We start from the raw sequence: 16,985 nt of genomic DNA on the forward strand, positions 1-16,985 counted from the left end.
CCTCTTCCCCACCAGCTGCTCCCAGCTCAAGGCTTGTCCCCTCCCCTCGGGTCTCTCCGCTGCAAGGGCACCTCACCTGAGATGCCTTTTCCTGACCAGCCTGCAGAGAATGGCTTCCCCTGCCCGTCCACTCCCCTTTCCCGCCTTATTTTTCTCCATGGCACTTTTACTCCCTAAGGTTATACGATGAATTTACTTAATCTGGTTTTTGGGTTTTTTTGTTTTGTTTTGTTTTTGTCTAGTCTGGAGTACTGAGGATGGGCCCGGAGCTCAGAAAAGCCTCCTGAAAGTGACACCACACGCCCAGTCTCCATCCCTGGCTCTCCACTTCCCGCCAAGCTGATGAAGGAAGGCTCTGATTCGGGAGTCGGTAAATGCCCAGAGCCTCTGTGCACCCTTGCTTCAAGGTGGAGACACCAGCGGGGCTCGCCAGACAGAGAGGCTTGATTTTAATGTCCCGGAGCCCACCAGTGAGCGAGAAGTCAAGGGCTGCAGCCCCTGGGCCCCTAAGCCTTGCCTGTCCTTCCCCCGCCCTGCCATCCTGCCCCCTCCCCTCCAACCGCAGGAGCACCAGCGGACTGGGCAGGGGAGCTGGCACAGGAGGCAAGGAGGGAGCAAGGCAAACCCTGGCTTCCTCCAGCTGTTCAGAGCTTCGCTGGGTCAGGTCTCAGCACCCCCTGCCCCGGCACCCCTCAGAGGCCCCCTGGGACTATCCCTGCACCCTCCTAGGTAAGGCACCCGCCTAACCCTCCAAAGCCCCCTGCTTCTACACCTTTGCTCCGCCTGGGCCTTCCCCCTCCCCCAAACCATCAGAACCCCACATACGTCTTCCCCCTCGAGCAGGTCCTATTTGTAATGACACAGGGTTGGAAGCCATCAAAATATGTAACAGAGAATTGTTACCCATGCTGCTGTACACACAGGCTGGAACATTATGCTGCCATTAAAAATCGCATTACAGAAGAGTACTTCATGATGGGAAAACTATCTTGGTATAGTATGAAGAACAAAAGGCGGGTTAGAACACAGTAAGTACAGTCTGATCCCAATTATGTCATAAATACATATTTGGTAAAAGACTGACAGGCAAAACACCCAAATGCTCGTGTTTTCTATAGAGAATGTGTGCTGTTTTTTTTTTGGGGGGGGGGGGTTAATAATCAGAAACATAGAGCATTTTAAAAGAATCCGTTAGCCTTCATGGTTCAGCCCAGGCATCCATTCCAGACCCAGTGAGGGAGCAGCCTATGCCCAGCATTAGTTCCCTAGTCTATCTCTGTCTGCTGAGCTTCCTGCTGCCTGGGGCTGTCCCCCTGGGCAGCGGGGAGGACACTGTGGCCCCTGACAAGGTTGGGGGCAGGGCCCAGCCTCCCTGCCTCCCTGATGCCCCTGCACACAGCCCTCCCATCGCCCTTGGCGGCCTTGAAAATAACCCTGAACACATCCCCTCTCCCTGTCTCCCAGCAGCAATTACAGGTTAAACCAGAGGGGCTAATTAGCGCTCGATCCACCCAGAACTGACTGATTAGCAGGAATATTTCGATAGAGAAAACTAGACTTCAAAGTGAGGCTTAAAGTTCGGAAGGAAATCCAGCCTTGGCATCCTGCCACACCCACCAGCTTCCTGGGTGGGAGGTGGGAGTTGGCTAAGCCTCGGCCACACCTTCCCGTCACCTAATCCTTCAGGAAAAGTGGTTCAAGGCCCATGGCCCTGCTGAGCCTCTGGGTTTTCTCCCTCTGAAAATAGGGATAACATTCCAGTCTACCCTGCTGCCTCCAGCCATCCCCTAGCATTCCTTCTCTTTAGTAAAATCTCTCTGCAGCCTTCTGGTGGATCCCAGAAGCCTGTCAAGAACAGCAGATTGGCCCAGATAAAGAGTAGAAGTCACTTATCCAAGGTCATAAGCAAGCCAGGAGTCAGCACCTGGCAGCCTGGCAGCACCCCAGGTCCCCTTCCTTCCCCATCTACCATTTCTTCAGGACTCGCCTCACATGGGATGCACTGGGAGGGCCTTGTCACCTTCCACATTCTGAATATCCTCTGTTCCTCGTGATTCAGTCCAAGCCAGCCACTCTACTCACGCAGAGACAAGGTCACCTGGCTGCCAGTACTTGTCACATGGACACACCTGAGCCTGAGCATCCTCCTGCCCTGAAGGCATCTGGATCTGTGCACTGACTCTGGCTGAGAGCTCCGGTAAACTCCACAGGCTAGGGTCTGTGCCAGTGTCACTTGACAGTTTCTTGAGCCCTGACCTGCTCAATCCACACGTTCCCACTCCCTCCTGAAGTCACGCACACATCTGGTCAACAATGTGACCGAACCAAGGCCAGATCCCCTTGGCTCGCTATCGGTGACCTCCCATACCACATGAGGACCTGTCAGCCAGTGTGTCCATGAAACCATGTTTTCAGAACACCCCAGGATTGGGATCTCAAGGGCCAACAGAAGGGGGCACTGCCACATCAAACCGCCCGGACTTGGCTTCACATAGGGCGGGAGAGAGGGGGGCACCCCCAGAAAGACTGCTCTTCCGTGGCTTCCCTGCAGCCTCTCCCTTGGGGACCCCACACCTTCCTCCATGGCTGCTGCCACCCCCACTCTGCCCTGCGCCCCACAGTGGCGTCTTACCTCAGGTCAGGCGGGCGTTTGGGAAATGCAAGTGGGCTGGGGTCAGTCTGGGATTGGCTCAGTCGCCCTCTTTGCCTGTAGGCAGCGGAGCCTCACAGCCTGTGGGCACAGGAGGCTGTGGGAGAAAGAGATGATCTGTCAGCCAGATCCAGGCCACAGGGGGCGCAATTCTAGGGAGTGGGGCAGGGGGAGGGGACCCAGGCACACAAATAGGTCTGATTGCACCTGGATGGGCAATAAACACACATCACATACACACATACACACACACACTCTCACTCTCTCTCTCTCTCTCTCACATGCCACCAGCTGGGGCAGGTGAGGCCCTTGGGAAGGGTGGGGTTTCTGGCCCCAAGTTGGGGGTGGGGTTCTGAATACGATTCCCCACCCACTGGCTCTATGACCTTGGGACAATCAGATCTCTGAGCCTCACTTCCCTTCTCTGTAAAATGAGGATACCGGTGTTCTTGCCTGGTCCGCTGGGAAGATAAACAGAGAGAAGGGGTCCCCTGCCTGGCGCTCAGTGGTATCCAGCCAGCACCTGGCCCAGGAGGCAGGCCTAGAGAGGGGTGCAGGCAGAGCCCCCTGGGGGGGTCTCTCTTGGAGACTGAGCTTCCTGATTCCCAGGGACCCACCCACCCACCCTTTCCTTCCCCACCTCTCCTGATTTATTCCTTCACCATATAGTCTCCAAGGGCAATTTCCATGAGTGGGGAGTGGTCCTGAGGGGCTCCGTCTCCTTGGCAAGGCCCCCAGACACAGGCCTCAGGCTGGAAGTTCAAGAAGGCAGCTCTCGAGCATGCCAGCTATGCAGCCTGGGCCAAGCTCCCTCCTGCGCCCTGGTTTCCTCCACCTCTCAGATGAAGGCCCGAGCCCCTTCCAGAGCCATTGCCAAGAGGTGCCCATCTGATCAGTGCTTCTCAAAGTGTGTGCAGGCCCAAGGGGAGTCTACGTGGTACACAGAAAAATGCTTTTATTTTCACAGATATGTGTTTATTCTTCCGTGTATCAAAAATAACAATAATATTAGCAATACATCACAGCAGTGACTTCACGGATGTGTGGCTTGGGGAGCGCTGAGAAACCCACTTTCAAATATGAGTCAACACAAAGGCAAGGACTAGGAAAACATGAGTACAAGTGGCCTCCAGTGGGGGCTCAAGCCTGAGACGATGGGAAGGAGAGGCGGAAAGCGGGCCTCTCACCTGGCCTGGTTTCCAGCTGCCCTCCCCAAGGGTAAGCAGCAACCTGCCTTCCTGGAGGGTTAGGCTGACGCCTCATTCCCCTCTTGGTTCCCCACGTGACACCGTCCAACACAGGCCTAGGTCCGTAGGAGGACTCACGAGGCCTTCCAGATGGGATGCATGGAAGGAAGCTTGGGTTGATGGGGTGCAAAGATGGCTGCCATCATGTAGGCAGAAGATGGCCTCTTGAAAGAGGCAGCAAAGGCCTCTGGGTCCCTCTGAAGATCAATATTCTGTCAAGTCCAAGATGTGAATGGTGGAATTTCTCACTTACATAGAAGGTTAAGATGGAGGGACTCTTGGGAGGCCAACGTCTTCTTGTTTCGTAGGCTGCCAACCTCTCGAACAATGAGGCAGGGAAATGGGCACTGAGCAAGTTTCTGGGCCCACTAAGGCTTTCCTGACCTGACAACAGAGCTATGGGCAGGGTAGATCCTATAACATAGAACTAGCTTAGCTCCACAGTTAGCCAGCCCCAAACTCCACCCTGGGCTGCCAGCAAGCCCCAGCCCTGCCTTCCAAAGGCGGCTGTTCCTAAAGGACAAGATAGGACATAGGGGTGCCAGCCTGGGACAGACTGGTAACCAGAGCCTGGCCATTCCCTCAGGCCTGAGTCCTCCAAGCCAGCCCTAGCCAGGCAGGGGTGCCCCCGGTGGCTGCCCAAGCTGGCTCCAGGTAGACTGGCATAAGCCAGCCAGGCCCAAGCCAACCCAGGCAACCCTGCTCCTGGCAGGCCTCCAGACCACCTGGCTGGCGGCCCTGAGCCCAGTTCCCCCTGAGCCTGGCAGGGCAAGCCATTTCCACAGTGCCACCCCAAGCCCCCAGCTGCCATGTTCCAAGATAATGAATGGGCCTCCGGCTTCCTTCTCCCCAAACCTTCCTGAAGCTCCCACTCTCCTCAGCGGCATCATAAGGAGTTGCTATGGCAATGGGACCACAGGCAGAGCATGACAATGATTTGGGGCAGGGAGACGCAGTGGGAGCCAGGAGCTCCCCTGGACCCGGGCTGGCTTGTGTGCAGAGTTCCACAAGGGACAAGAGATCCTGGCTGCCGGCCTCACAGCCAAGAAGGGGAAGGAGACCACCACAGAGCGGGGGGGCTTCCCCCCTGCACTCCCGGCTCCCTGCCCGTTCAGGGGAGCCCAGGGAGCTGCAGGAACCAGAGGTCTGTGTGTTCAACAGGACTGCGATGTGCCCTGGGGACATGAGAACTCCACAGAAAGCCCCACTCCAGGGTGCTGCCAAAGGGGGTTCAGTTCTGTGGAGCGGCGCCCGGCAGGTGCTGAGCAAACACCACCATCGAAGAGGAGGGTCCTGGGATGAGGGGGCGCAGGGGATGGGGAGAGAGACTGAGAGACATAGGCCTGTGCCTGCTCTGGTCAACACAGTCTCAGGACCACAGAGCTTGAGGGACCCACGCCCACCGAGCCGACGCGCAGACAGAGGGTCAGGGTCACCCAGCCTGTCAGCAGGAAAGTCAAGCCCAGAACCCATGTCTCTTCTTCCCCAGACCTGAACCCTTTACCCAACTCCCCCAGCTTCCCATCCATGAATCCCTCCATCTATCCGTCCATTCATTCATTCACTCATTCATTCATTCTAGTCTTGGAAAGGGCCTATTTTGTGTTGGTGATTGGGATAAAGAGATGTAAAGGACACCACTGCTACCTGCCAGGACCTCAGAGAGGAGACAAGCCATCATGGACAGAAGGAAGGTGCTGGGACAGAAGTCTAGAGGGACGTGGGGGAGCCCAGGGAAGGTCCCCTCAGTGCCCCACTTCTGGGCCATGCTTCAAAAAGACTCCGGGTCTCCCTGACTCGTCTCCCAGCTGCTCCTTCAGCTCAGAGCCTCCCAACGGCCCCATACAGAGCTCTCTAGGGCGAGGCAACACTGAGCCCATCTGGGGCCCTCAACACCCAGAGGTGTTCCCCATGAGCACCCCCAGTCCCTTGGAATAAGGACTCATGAGGATAGTGCCTTGCTACACAGAAGGAGATCCCAGAATACCATGCCTGCCTGCCTTCCCCCTCTGCCTCCCCCAGGCTCAGCAGCTTCCTACCTTGTTCTTGCCTTCCCTGGCACTTCCCTCGAGCCAGGCCTTTGCACTAGGCCTGGGGCCCTGCCCTGAGCAGAGAACAAGTGAGCCCTAGCCATCGGTCACTGCCTTTGTGGAACTAAGTCCCAGTTTCTCTGTCAGCAACAGGAAAGTTCCCTCCCGTGGTGTTTGGTTTTTTGGTGGAAGAGGCTCGGACTGAAAGAGCAGGAGGGAACACCTTCCAGAGCTGTATCCTACACGAGCCACGCCTCTCAGCAGCTGGTACAGACCCCCAGGACCTATTCTAGCCAAGTGGAAACCGAGATCCCAAGAGGTGAACCCAGGTCGCCCAGCGCTGAGAAGGCGAGATGGGGAATGACGAGTGAGGACAAAGAGGCTGGGTCTGGGACCTTGGAAGTGACAAAAAGAACTATCTAAGAAGGCTCCCCAGGGGAAGGGAGACTTAGTTTGGCTCAGAGATTGCCCTAAGGCTCCCAGCAGGAAACAAGTGTCTCTGAAAAAAAACAAAACAAAAAAACTGGCCCATAGCCTGCCCCATCAGCCCACAAGACTTGGGGCTAGGCTAGGTGGGCTGGGCGCGTTCTCGCCAAACCCGCCAGCCTCGCAACCCACTGAGGACTGCCACAACTACCATCACCGGTCCCTAATTACTGCTGTCCTACAGGAAACCAGCTAGGGGTAGAACAACAGCAGAGACATAGAAAGGAGGGGGCAAGCACATGAGAGACAGAGATCTAAAGAGATACAGCGTGACCACGACTCCAAAGCCAGACAGACAGAGGGAAAGGCAGTGACAGAAAAGAAAGGATAGACGCACCATCCCTCCCTCCCCCAGAGCCAGGGCTGCAGCTGGCAGGAGAAGCCTGCAAACCGGAGCTTTGCAAAGATTTTTCAGCAATAAAATTCTTATTTGAAATGAAATCTTATGCAGTGGGGGAAGGCTTTCTATGCCAGACATTAAATCCAGAAGCCATAAAGTGAAAATTTGATAAATCCAAGTATATAAACACGTAAAACATCTGTGCGGCAAGAGACACTATAAACAAGTTAAAAGGCAAGTGAGACACTGGAAGGAAACATCACTAATATACAAAGAGCCGCTACAAATCAATAAGAAAAAAGACAGAAGAAGAGAAAATTGGCAGTGAATTAGAAATCCACAAAGGAAGAGCTCAATTGGCCAATAAATGTATGAAAAGATGTTCTATCTCACTAGCGATCAGGGAAATGCAAATGAAAATGACATGATACCATTTTTTGCCCATCAGATTGGGAAAAATTAAAATGATTGATAACAACCAGTGCTGGCCAGGATGTAGGGAAATGAGCACTCATAGGCCATTGGAGGGAGGGGGAATTGGCTCAACCTTTGGAAGAGTAATTTGGCAATATCAAAAAATGCTTTAAACCCACACACCCTATAAACCAGTAATCCCACTTCTAGGAGCTTCTCCTATAGAAACTATAGCAGAGACACTCACTTACATATATTCAAGGATGCTCACAGAGCATCACTGGTAAGAGTAAATAAGAAATTAGAAATTACCTCGGTACTTATCAATAAAGGAATGTTCATATAAAATCCAGCACATCTCTACTCTGGCATAGTCTGCAGCCATTTGACAGAAAGAGGCATATCTATGTATAACAATATGAAAAAAACCAAGCTGTACCATGCTATTTCAGAATGAGCCTATTTTTATAAATAGCAATTTGTTGGTATATGGCCCAAAAGGCTGGAGGACAATACCCAGATGTTACAGCGAACACCTCTTAGGAGGGGACGAAGGAGCTGCCACGGGCTCTTATCCACAAATGCACTGTTGGATTTTCTTTTGTAATCAGAAAAACAAAATCAATAAAGAGTTAATGGGTTTTTCCTTTAAGTCCTGCCCGAACCTTCATATAAAATGCAGATCTAAGCAGCCGTGCTGTGATGGGAAGGGAAGGGGCCTACCCAGCTCCTCCCTGGCCTCCAGAGCCCCCAGGCACCTTCCCAGACACCCAGGCTCTGGAACAAGTTTGAGAACCTATGCTGGAGAAGGTGCAGCCCATATGCCTGCACCCTGAAACCAAGGCCAACAGGCCAGAAGGTTACTCAAGGTCACACAGATGATCCAGACCGGCTGGGGCTAACGCCTGGGCCTCTGGCCCCTGAGCAGGGCCCTGGTTCTCCACCGCTAGCATGGGCGGCTTCCTGAGGTGTCCAGAAAACCCTGGGATAACACGTTCTTGGGAAACTCTAGGCTTCGGCTGGGGGAGTCCAGGGGGTGGGGTAACCTGAAAGAGTCTTGACATAAAACTCGAGGGGAGGAGTCTTTGAGGCTCAGCTCTGGAATCTTACAGGGTTCTCTGTATAAAGAGAGGGGATGGGTGAGCCCATGGGCCCACCAGGTGTGTGCAGGTGTGCAATGCTCACAGAGGGGAGCCCACGAGGTCTGTGGGGAGGCACTGTGGAGGGTATGTGTGTGCTCACGTCTGCAGTTAGAGTCAGTGGGACCGCACGCACACGTGTGTAAGCATGTGTGCATATGTCAGCACAGGCAGCCAGCAGACCTGCGGACAGGCCAGGAGCAGGTGGTAGACAGCAGAGCCCCATCCCCAGCTGGCCCTCAGCCTCATGCCTGACCCAGTGCCTCCCAGGGCTCCCCTCCCCTCTGCAGACTGGGCCGTCTGCCACCAAGAAAGAAACAGGCCTGGAAAACTCTGTGCTTGTCGCTTCCTTTGCAGGGATGCTGCCCCTCCCTGGCAAGTCCCGGTGTCCTCCAAGAGGCCTCTCCCAAAAGGCTAGGGTGGGAACACCTCTGTCCTGTCCTGACACCCCAAGCAGTGAGTGCTGATGGACATGATTTCCAGGGCCAGGGGTGGGTCCTGCTCTCCTGTGCGCCCAGAGCCCAGCGCAGGCCTGGCACCGACAAGACATCAAGGACTCATGTTTGTGGGAAGAACGAGCAGGTAATCCTAACGCTCGAACCCAGCTGGGCACAGAGTGGCATCTTCACGGGGTCAGAGCAGAAAGAGCATGGCCTGGGGACTGGTGACATTCTCCAGGTCACATGGGGAATGATGAAAGCAGGAGTTTCTAACTGGGGTCCCAGGGAGAGGGGACTTGGGAATCTGTGAGCCTTGCAACTGCACCAAACTAGATGAGAATTTACGCATGCTGTAGGGGAAGGGGGCGCAAACCTCCCTCAGGTAGAGGGCAGGGCTGCCTGGGGAGGGAATGAGCTCCTTATCAGCAAGGGGTGCAGGCACAGACTGGACCAGGTGAGGTCACAGTGGGTGAATGGCAACCCTGAGTCTCCTTCTTGGACTCTCTGGGCCTTGACTCCTCCTGTCTTACACGCAGGGCTACCACACAGCGTCCTTGTGAGTCCACTCTGAGTGTGAAAGGAAGTGCCAAGGTCATGCAGGGGTGAGGCTCCAGACTACAGAGCTGAGTGTTCAGTCCTCCCACTTGATTGTGGCCTGAGTCCCTCATCCCTCCTCGGGTATGGGACAGACAGGCTTCCCTAACGGCCCCTTACTACTAGCTGGGCCTGCAGAGCCCAGGTCCTTCTTGGGTGCCCCCATCACTATGTCCCGCAAGACGGTGAGCCCAAAGAGGACAGGAGCAAGAGGTTTCATTATGAGTCTGGCCTGGGGCCGAAGAGCCCAGGGACCAGACAGAAACACTGAGCAGGGGTGGCAGCCAGGCCAAGGGCCCACGAGCTTTCGGGGGCCCCCAAACTCACTCTGACCCCCCACGGGGCCTCTCTCAGACTGGCCTGGGGAAACTGAGGCACCGAGAGAGCCCACCGCCCAGGTCACACAGGGACTTGGTGGCAGATCTGGGCCAGGATACCGGGCTTTCTGCCCTAGCTGAGCTCACTCTGGGCATAACTGCACCTTGGCCCCCTCAGGCAACTCAACTCGCCTCAGCACCCCCATAATCCTGCCAGAGAGAGGCAACAGGGCTCCAATCAACTGATTCAAACGCAGGCCTAAAGCATGTCCCAGATCTGGCCACTCTGAGCCTCAGTTTCCTCCTCTCTAAAATGAGGCACAAAAGCCCACCTCCTGCTCCTGTTGTGGGGGTCATACCAGCATGGACGTATAGCTTGCTTAGAGTGGAACAGGGGCCCTTCCTAACCACCCCTATCTGGGCCTCAGTTTCCCTAGCTCTAAGCTAGCAGTTTGCCCCAAGTTATTCCCCAGGTCCCCAGAGCCTCACACCTGTGTGAGCAGGGAGACCAGGGCCTGCCCTCGGGAGCTCCCTGCTGGTGGGCAGATGACAGCTCTGGCTGGCCATCACAGGGCTCCCACGCCCTGCCTTTACGCTGCTCATCTCTAGCCCTCCTGACTGGATCACACCCAGCCCCCTCCACTCCTCAGCTGCCTGTCCCCTTCAGGCACCAGGTTTGCACCCCCGTTCCAGGGGCCACACGAGGCTCAAAAATGGAAAACGCAGTGGAAGCCAGACAGTGATCAAGGAAGGCTTCCTGGAGGAGACAGGATGAAGTGGGTTAAGTACACAAGGGGCCCTGAATACCCAGATGAGGAATACAGACCCCGAGGAGCCTCTGGCAGTTCCACAGGTACCTCCCCTACCTGAATCCATGCATTGATGCCTGACCCAGCCCAGGCCAGCCTCGGGGCCGTGTCTCCAGCCCAGGTCTAAAAGGGAGAGGGGACTAGGCATGAGGCTTCCCCTGCCCCTCGTCTGTAGCTGTGGACTGTGACTCCATCCCAGAGAAATCGGTCCTGGCTGGTGAGGCCCCACAGCCGCTGGGGCCTCACTGCAAACAGCGCAGCTGCCGGAGAGCACCGTCTGGCCAGGGAGGGCTCCCCGACAGATTAAGAGCAATGCCGGCCCCGGACTCATTCATATTCCGGTCGGGCTGCCGGCTTCAATATGGCTGAGAGACGCGAGGGCAGAGGCGGCCCTCCGAGAATGCCCGGCGATGATTCCTCTCCGATTCCAATTTATTTTCTATCATTAATGCTTTTGAAAAGCCCCACACGCTCTGCAAACAGGGAAGGAGCACAGGGCTCGGGAGGGGAGGGGAGGAGAGGAGGGCCCGGGGCAGAGGAGAGCACCGCAGAGGGGGTGGGGGCAGCCAGCTAGGGCCCTGAGACCTGGGTTCAAAACCCCAGGCCCTCTCCACCTGCCTATACAACCCTGGGACAAACCTGGGCGATCCCTGGCAGTGGGAAATGGCCACCTGCTCCGCCACCTCAGAGGATGTTTTCTAAAGTCACCTGAGGGGTCAGAGGTCAGCGGGCTCCGTACACCCTAAAGGGTCTTGAGGAACCCAGAGCCAGGCAAACCTGACTGACTCTGACAACAGAGGACTATGAGCTGGACTCCTACCCTGGGGGCTCCTCACCCCAGGGTCCAGGGAAGGCCTGGGGCACCTCTTCTCACAGCACAAGCAGAGGAGAGAAGCACCAGGAATTTGGATCCTGTCTTGTTCCCGCCAGCTCATGAGGACCAGCCTCGCAGTGGGCAGCCCCTCCTCTCCGACCCCTGCTGTGAAGCCAAAGGGATCTCCCCAACATGTCCTCAGTTCCAAACCCTTCCAGAGCTCCCCCTCACCCTTGGGATCATGTCCAAACTCTCCACCTCCATGGAAAGCTCTTCCAGGCAACTCAGGGCCCAGCCTGATAGCCTCCCCTCCTCCGCTGCCAGACCCCACCCTCAGCTCTGGTGCTCACCACCCCTCATCTCTGCACACACTTTTCCTGCTTCTTGGCCTCTGTTCACCTGCCACACTCCTTCCCCCTCCTCACAATGCAGCCCAGGCCCTCCCCTGGGCGGCTTTTCCTCACTGCCCTGCCCTGCCCTGCACTGGGATCCTAAGTAGCCAGCAGCCCCCTGCGTGAGGTCTCAGAAATGCAGCAATAGGTTTATCTGGAGGATCCTCGCCCATCGGGGAGCTCCTGTGGCCAGTGGCTGCCTCTGACCCATCCAGGTGCACCCCTGGGGCTTGGCAAAGCGCCTGGCTCACAGTGGGGTCGCTGATCCAGTCCACTGTTCTTTTTTTTTTTAAAGATTTTATTTATTTATTTGAGAGAGAGACAGTGAGAGAGAGCATGAGCGAGGAGAAGGTCAGAGGGAGAAGCAGACTCCCCGGGGAGCTGGGAGCCTGATGCGGGACTCGATCCCAGGACTCCGGGATCATGACCTGAGCCGAAGGCAGTCGTCCAACCAACTGAGCCACCCAGGCGTCCCCAGTCCACTGTTGTTAACTGAGCTTGTACTCACACTCTGTGCTGGGTGCTGGGGATGCGGCAGCAAAGACAGAGCCAGTCCTGGCCCTCGAGCTGCTTCCCCGGGGTGTGCTCCAGGATGTCTGCTGAATGAATGAACGGACATAGGACCACCTTCTAAATGGGGAAACTGAGGACCGGAAAGCAAAAGGCCCTCTCCAAGAGTGCTTCTGCTTCCCCGCCCACATCTTTCTCTACTCCATTTCTCTCCCAGAATCTTCTTAGCAGCCATGAGGAGGAACTCAAAACGATAGGTTAGAAAAAAAAAAAAAAAAAAGGGAAGAAGAAAATGTGGTGGATTTTTCCCCCTTTCTCCATAATGTAAAGAAAATTGCTTTTGCCAACTATCGCAGCTTAAAAGCAATTAGAGTTTTTGGAGGGGACTCTGGGCACAGGCAGAAGCGACAGAGTGAGCGCCCAGCACAAAATTTTTCCAGCATTCGTTTGTATCAAGCAAAAGGGAAAAAAAGGTGTTAAAAGCAGCAATTTCCGCAGCAGAGATGGTGGAGATAAAATATTTACAGCCTCCAAGGGAGGGGCTTGGGAGGGGCCAGGGACCCCCGCTCCCCACTCTCACTCCACGCTCTGGAAGCCCCGGAAAGGGAGCGCAAAGAACAGAGACAGACGAAGATGAACCACGCCCTCGGCCTATACTGATATGGGCTCAGAACAAGGAGGGGAGAAGCCTCCAGACACCCTCTGTTCTCTCACCTCTTCACCCATGGCCCATGGTCACTAACCAGCCCAGCCACCAGACAGCCATCTCTCCAACCTTCAGACCTGGCTCTGCTCAAATCCAGAGAACATCCACGGCTCCAGGCCGGCACTGGAGGCCTGCACAGCCCGGTCCCCCCTCCGCCCTCATCTCCAGATGCTGTCAGCATGGCACACTGCCCTGTTTCTGTCCCACCTCCAGGCCTTTGTCTGATCAGGAACCATAGGAATGTGCACCACTCCCCTGAAGGGGAGTTAAAGCAGGTTTGAGGATACAGACCCAGAGCCAAGGACATACAGCCCTAGACCCCAGCAGGCCTCTCCTCTCCACCTTTCACCTGACCCTTGGTCCCCTCTCCAAGTACAGAGCAGCCACCAGAGGTCCTTCCCGAAACTTAACTGCCCTCCTCCCAGCAGCAGCACAGACCCAGGCTCATACCTAGTTTCAAATACCAACTCCCCCACTCACTCGCTGTGTGATCTTTGCAATTCTCTCAGCCTCTCTGAGCCTCAGCTCCCTTATCATTAAACAGGAATAGTGATAGTCCATCTCTCACGGGGTTGTTCTTAGATTAAGTGAGGTAGTGTATGTAAATCCCCCAGTCCTGTGACCAACAGTTGGTGTTCAACGAACTCAGCCTGGCCCTACTCCACGCTCAGTGCTCAAACGTGCCTCCCCAGGCCTCTGGGTGGCCCACGTATATGCACACGGGCTCCCCCACTGCCTTGCAGTCACCTCATAAATGCACAGAAGGCCCCCACCAGCTAGGAGCAAAGAGGGCGGGAGGCTCTGAAGGGCTCTCCACACACCCAGAAGCCCAACCCCTCAGCACAGCGCTGTGGAGCCTCTCACTCACTTTGGCTGGGAAGGATCCCTCCTGAGAACTGCAGTAAGCCTCAACCAGAACCCTTAGCTTCTAGCAGGCCTGGTGGAAGCTCAGCCTCCCCTCCAGCCGGTGGCTGCTGCTCCCTGAGCCACCCCCCAGGCCCCACTGGCCAAAGGCAAACACCAAGGCCCAGGGAACAGCAGTGAAAGGTGTAGCCGAGAGCAGAAGCCCGGTCCAGAAGACAGAGTGGTCCAGCAAAGCCAGGGTGTTCTAGCCTCAAATCCCAGGTTCCTCACTGACCAGCTGCGAGACTGTCTAAGCCTCAGTGACCTCGTCTGTAAAACGGAGCCCATGATCTCCACCATGCAGGGCAGTTGTGTGCATTAATAAAGGTACTGTTCTGTGCCCTGCCTCAGTTCCAGCAGGCACTGTCTCACCTGCCCCCTGGACTCCAGGCACTGTGCTCACCCTATCCCTCCAGCACCGGGAGAGCGGAGGAAAAGGATGGGGGAAGGGGCAACAAGGACCTTCCCTCTTTCCTCTGACCTTTCCCAGCCCCCTTTCCAACCACAATAGACAGGCTGAAACCCATACCCTGTCCGCCCTGCCTCACTCTTGGGACAGAAGGAGCCCATGACCTGCCTCATTGTAGCAGGAGGAGTGGTGACGTCATCCAGATCAGACAGGCCCCATCCAGCCTCTCGTGCAAGCTTGGGTTGTTTTCCTCTCCTTTCCCAACTGCCAAGAATACACAGGCTTGATGCAGAGTTTGGCAGCACCATAGGACCACAGACCAGGGATCAGAGAGTGCTTTGATATCTCTGTCTCTTGCTCTCCCTTTGGTTACCTCTCTCCCAGGGGCCTCTCCTCCCTGATAAGTAACTAGGAGAGCGTGACAGTGCATGCATGTGTGTGTGCATGCACACACACACACACACACACACACACACGCAGAGGGAGGCAGGCCCTAATAGGGGAACCTGGGCCCACCCCAGGGATGACTGACAGCCCTTTCCCAGCTGGGCCTGCCTTCTCCCCTTTGCACACTGGGGAGCACTAGTGTGTCTAAACTACAAGCCCAGCTGGCCCAGAAGCAGGGGTTCCTGAGACTGAGAAGCCAGATACCAGACTATTGCCAAGGCTCTACAGTGCTCTTCACTGTGAGCCCTAAGACAAGGATAACCATGCCCTGTGCCTCAGTTTCCCTTCCTGAAACCCGTAACAAAAATGAGATCATCTCTGGGGCTGCCTTCTAGTTCCAACTTTCTCCAATTCCATAGCTGGGACCTCGGTGACCCTGGCAAAATCAAGAGATACTAAGTCATTAACAGCCAAATAAGGAGTCCCAGGCACATGTGGGTGCTGGGGGCAGGATCCCCTGACCTTAGGGAGACAAGAAAGCCCGGGGAGGCCCGCACCTGCCCTGAGCTGGCAGAAGACACCAGTCCTATAAGAGTCTCCCCAGGGAAAAACTGGGCTCAGACAGGAGAGCAGGAGAGAGAAGGACAGCTCCTCAGTATGGCTAGAAGCATCCAGGGCTCTCCCCCGTTCCAGCACACAGTCACGCCAGAAGCTCACCCCTCTGGTGCCTCACTTCCATCTGTTCGGAAGGTACAGTCTTCAGCCCAGCCCAGATCTCAGGCTCAGCCCCAAGCCCCTGATACGCAGATCCCCCCCGCCCCCTATGAGAGCCCAGACTGGGATCCTAAGCCCTCTTATCAGGCAAGCCCTCCCCTTGCCTTCCCCACTGTTCCCCCCAAGCTGGATAGTGGGGGGCAGCGCTGTTTCTTGTGCCAGCAGAAACTCCCTTCACTTGTATGGCCAGAGCCTGATAACATTCTCCTAAATTAAACAATAAACAAGACGTTGTTTTAGGTTTCCCTGACGCTGCAGTTCCTGATTAATCCCGCAGCAAACAAAAGGAAGAGAGCAGATTAACCTAAAAGACAGTCACTTCCTGTTTGCAGGCAGAACCCCCAGCCTGAGCCAGAGGAACCCCCTCCCCCAAAGATGGAGATCCTGCTGCAGCCACCTGCCCAGCTCTGGACCACCAACGCCCTCCCCCTCCCCCGGGCCTACCCCTCCCCCGGCAACGCTGCCAGTCCCAGGCTGTCACACCTGTGGCCACCTCCTAGGTCCCACCTCTCCTGTCCCTTACCCATCTTTGCTCTGTGACCTTGGACATGTCAGGCCACCTCTCAGGGTTCAGTCCCTCATCTGACAGCATCCTCATCTCTCAAGGATAAAATGAAAAGGAATATATGACCACTTGAGGTTGAACAGAAATTTTTTCTCATATCTTTCAGAGACCAATGCTGAAATATTTAGGGGTGAAATGGCATGATGTCTATAATTTACTTTAAAATATTCTGGGGGAATAAAGATAAGGCAAAATGTGGCAAAATGTTAACAATTGTTAAATCTAGGTAAGGCTATATAAGGTTTCCTATTCTAGTCTCTCTACCTTTCTGTATGTTTGGAAATGTTTCTAAGAAAAGTTTTTAAAAAAAAGGCCTTGGTGACATGAGCCAGGAGCCCCACACACAATGCCCTGTGCTCCTGGCGATCCTGAAAGGCAGCTAGGTCTCTCAAGTAGGTTAAACATCCCTCCCCCCCCACACACCCCTTGCTGGTTCCTTTATGTGGTTTCCCTAGAAATCACTTTTGCACAAATTCCACTGAGTCCTGACTCCACATTGAGAAGCCTTAGAACATTCAGGAGCCAGACAGAGCACTTGGGAGAGACAACTGTAGTCTTCCAAGCAGCCCGTCCCTCCCACCCACCAGCTCACTGTCCCTTCTGCTGAGCAGCCCTGAGCTGAGGACTGTGATGCCGGCTCTCATTGCGAAGGAGCCACCACCCTCTCCAAGCCTCAGAACGCCCTCACCCATTCAGCACAAATGCCGTCAGTGACGGCCAGGCTGTCACACTCAAAGGCACAGTGTTACCCCAAAGACTGAGATCCCCATTTAACAGATGGGAAAGCAGAGCCCCAGGGCCAGTTGAGACCGGGATTGGAGTCTGCCTCCTATGTTCCAGAGGCAGAACATAGAAGCTGGGGACAGAGGGAGATGGAAGGAAGCAAAAGCTCCCTGCTCACCTCATTCTCCCTCTCCCCAACCCTCTGTCTCAGCCCTGGCAGCTCCAATCTAAGACAGTGTGGCCTACACCTCCTTTCCTCTGACTCCTGTTTCTGGAACTTCCCGGTCAGGAAGTCAGTGGTCATGGTCGCAGTCTCCCAGCCAGGCCCAGCTGACC

The 16,985-nt window shown here is 55.4% G+C and overlaps 1 protein-coding gene across 3 annotated transcripts in view; it reads right to left on the minus strand.

Moving 5' to 3' along the window:
- The window catches only part of LINGO1 (leucine rich repeat and Ig domain containing 1), a 190,475-nt gene that overhangs the window by 165,508 nt on the left and 7,982 nt on the right, over positions 1-16,985 (minus strand). For 2 of the 3 annotated variants that reach the window (XM_045070637.1, XM_045070635.1), the window contains exon 2: positions 2,633-2,747. The exons of the other annotated variant lie outside the window; for it this stretch is intronic. The gene's annotated coding sequence lies outside the window, so the exon portion shown is untranslated. The remainder of the gene's footprint in view (positions 1-2,632; positions 2,748-16,985) is intronic. 3 annotated transcript variants of the gene reach the window in all.

The sequence above is a fragment of the Mustela putorius genome, unplaced genomic scaffold, assembly GCF_011764305.1.
Source record: "Mustela putorius furo isolate JIRA1106 unplaced genomic scaffold, ASM1176430v1.1 tig00003972_pilon_pilon_pilon, whole genome shotgun sequence".
Classification (NCBI taxonomy): Eukaryota; Metazoa; Chordata; class Mammalia; order Carnivora; family Mustelidae; genus Mustela; species Mustela putorius.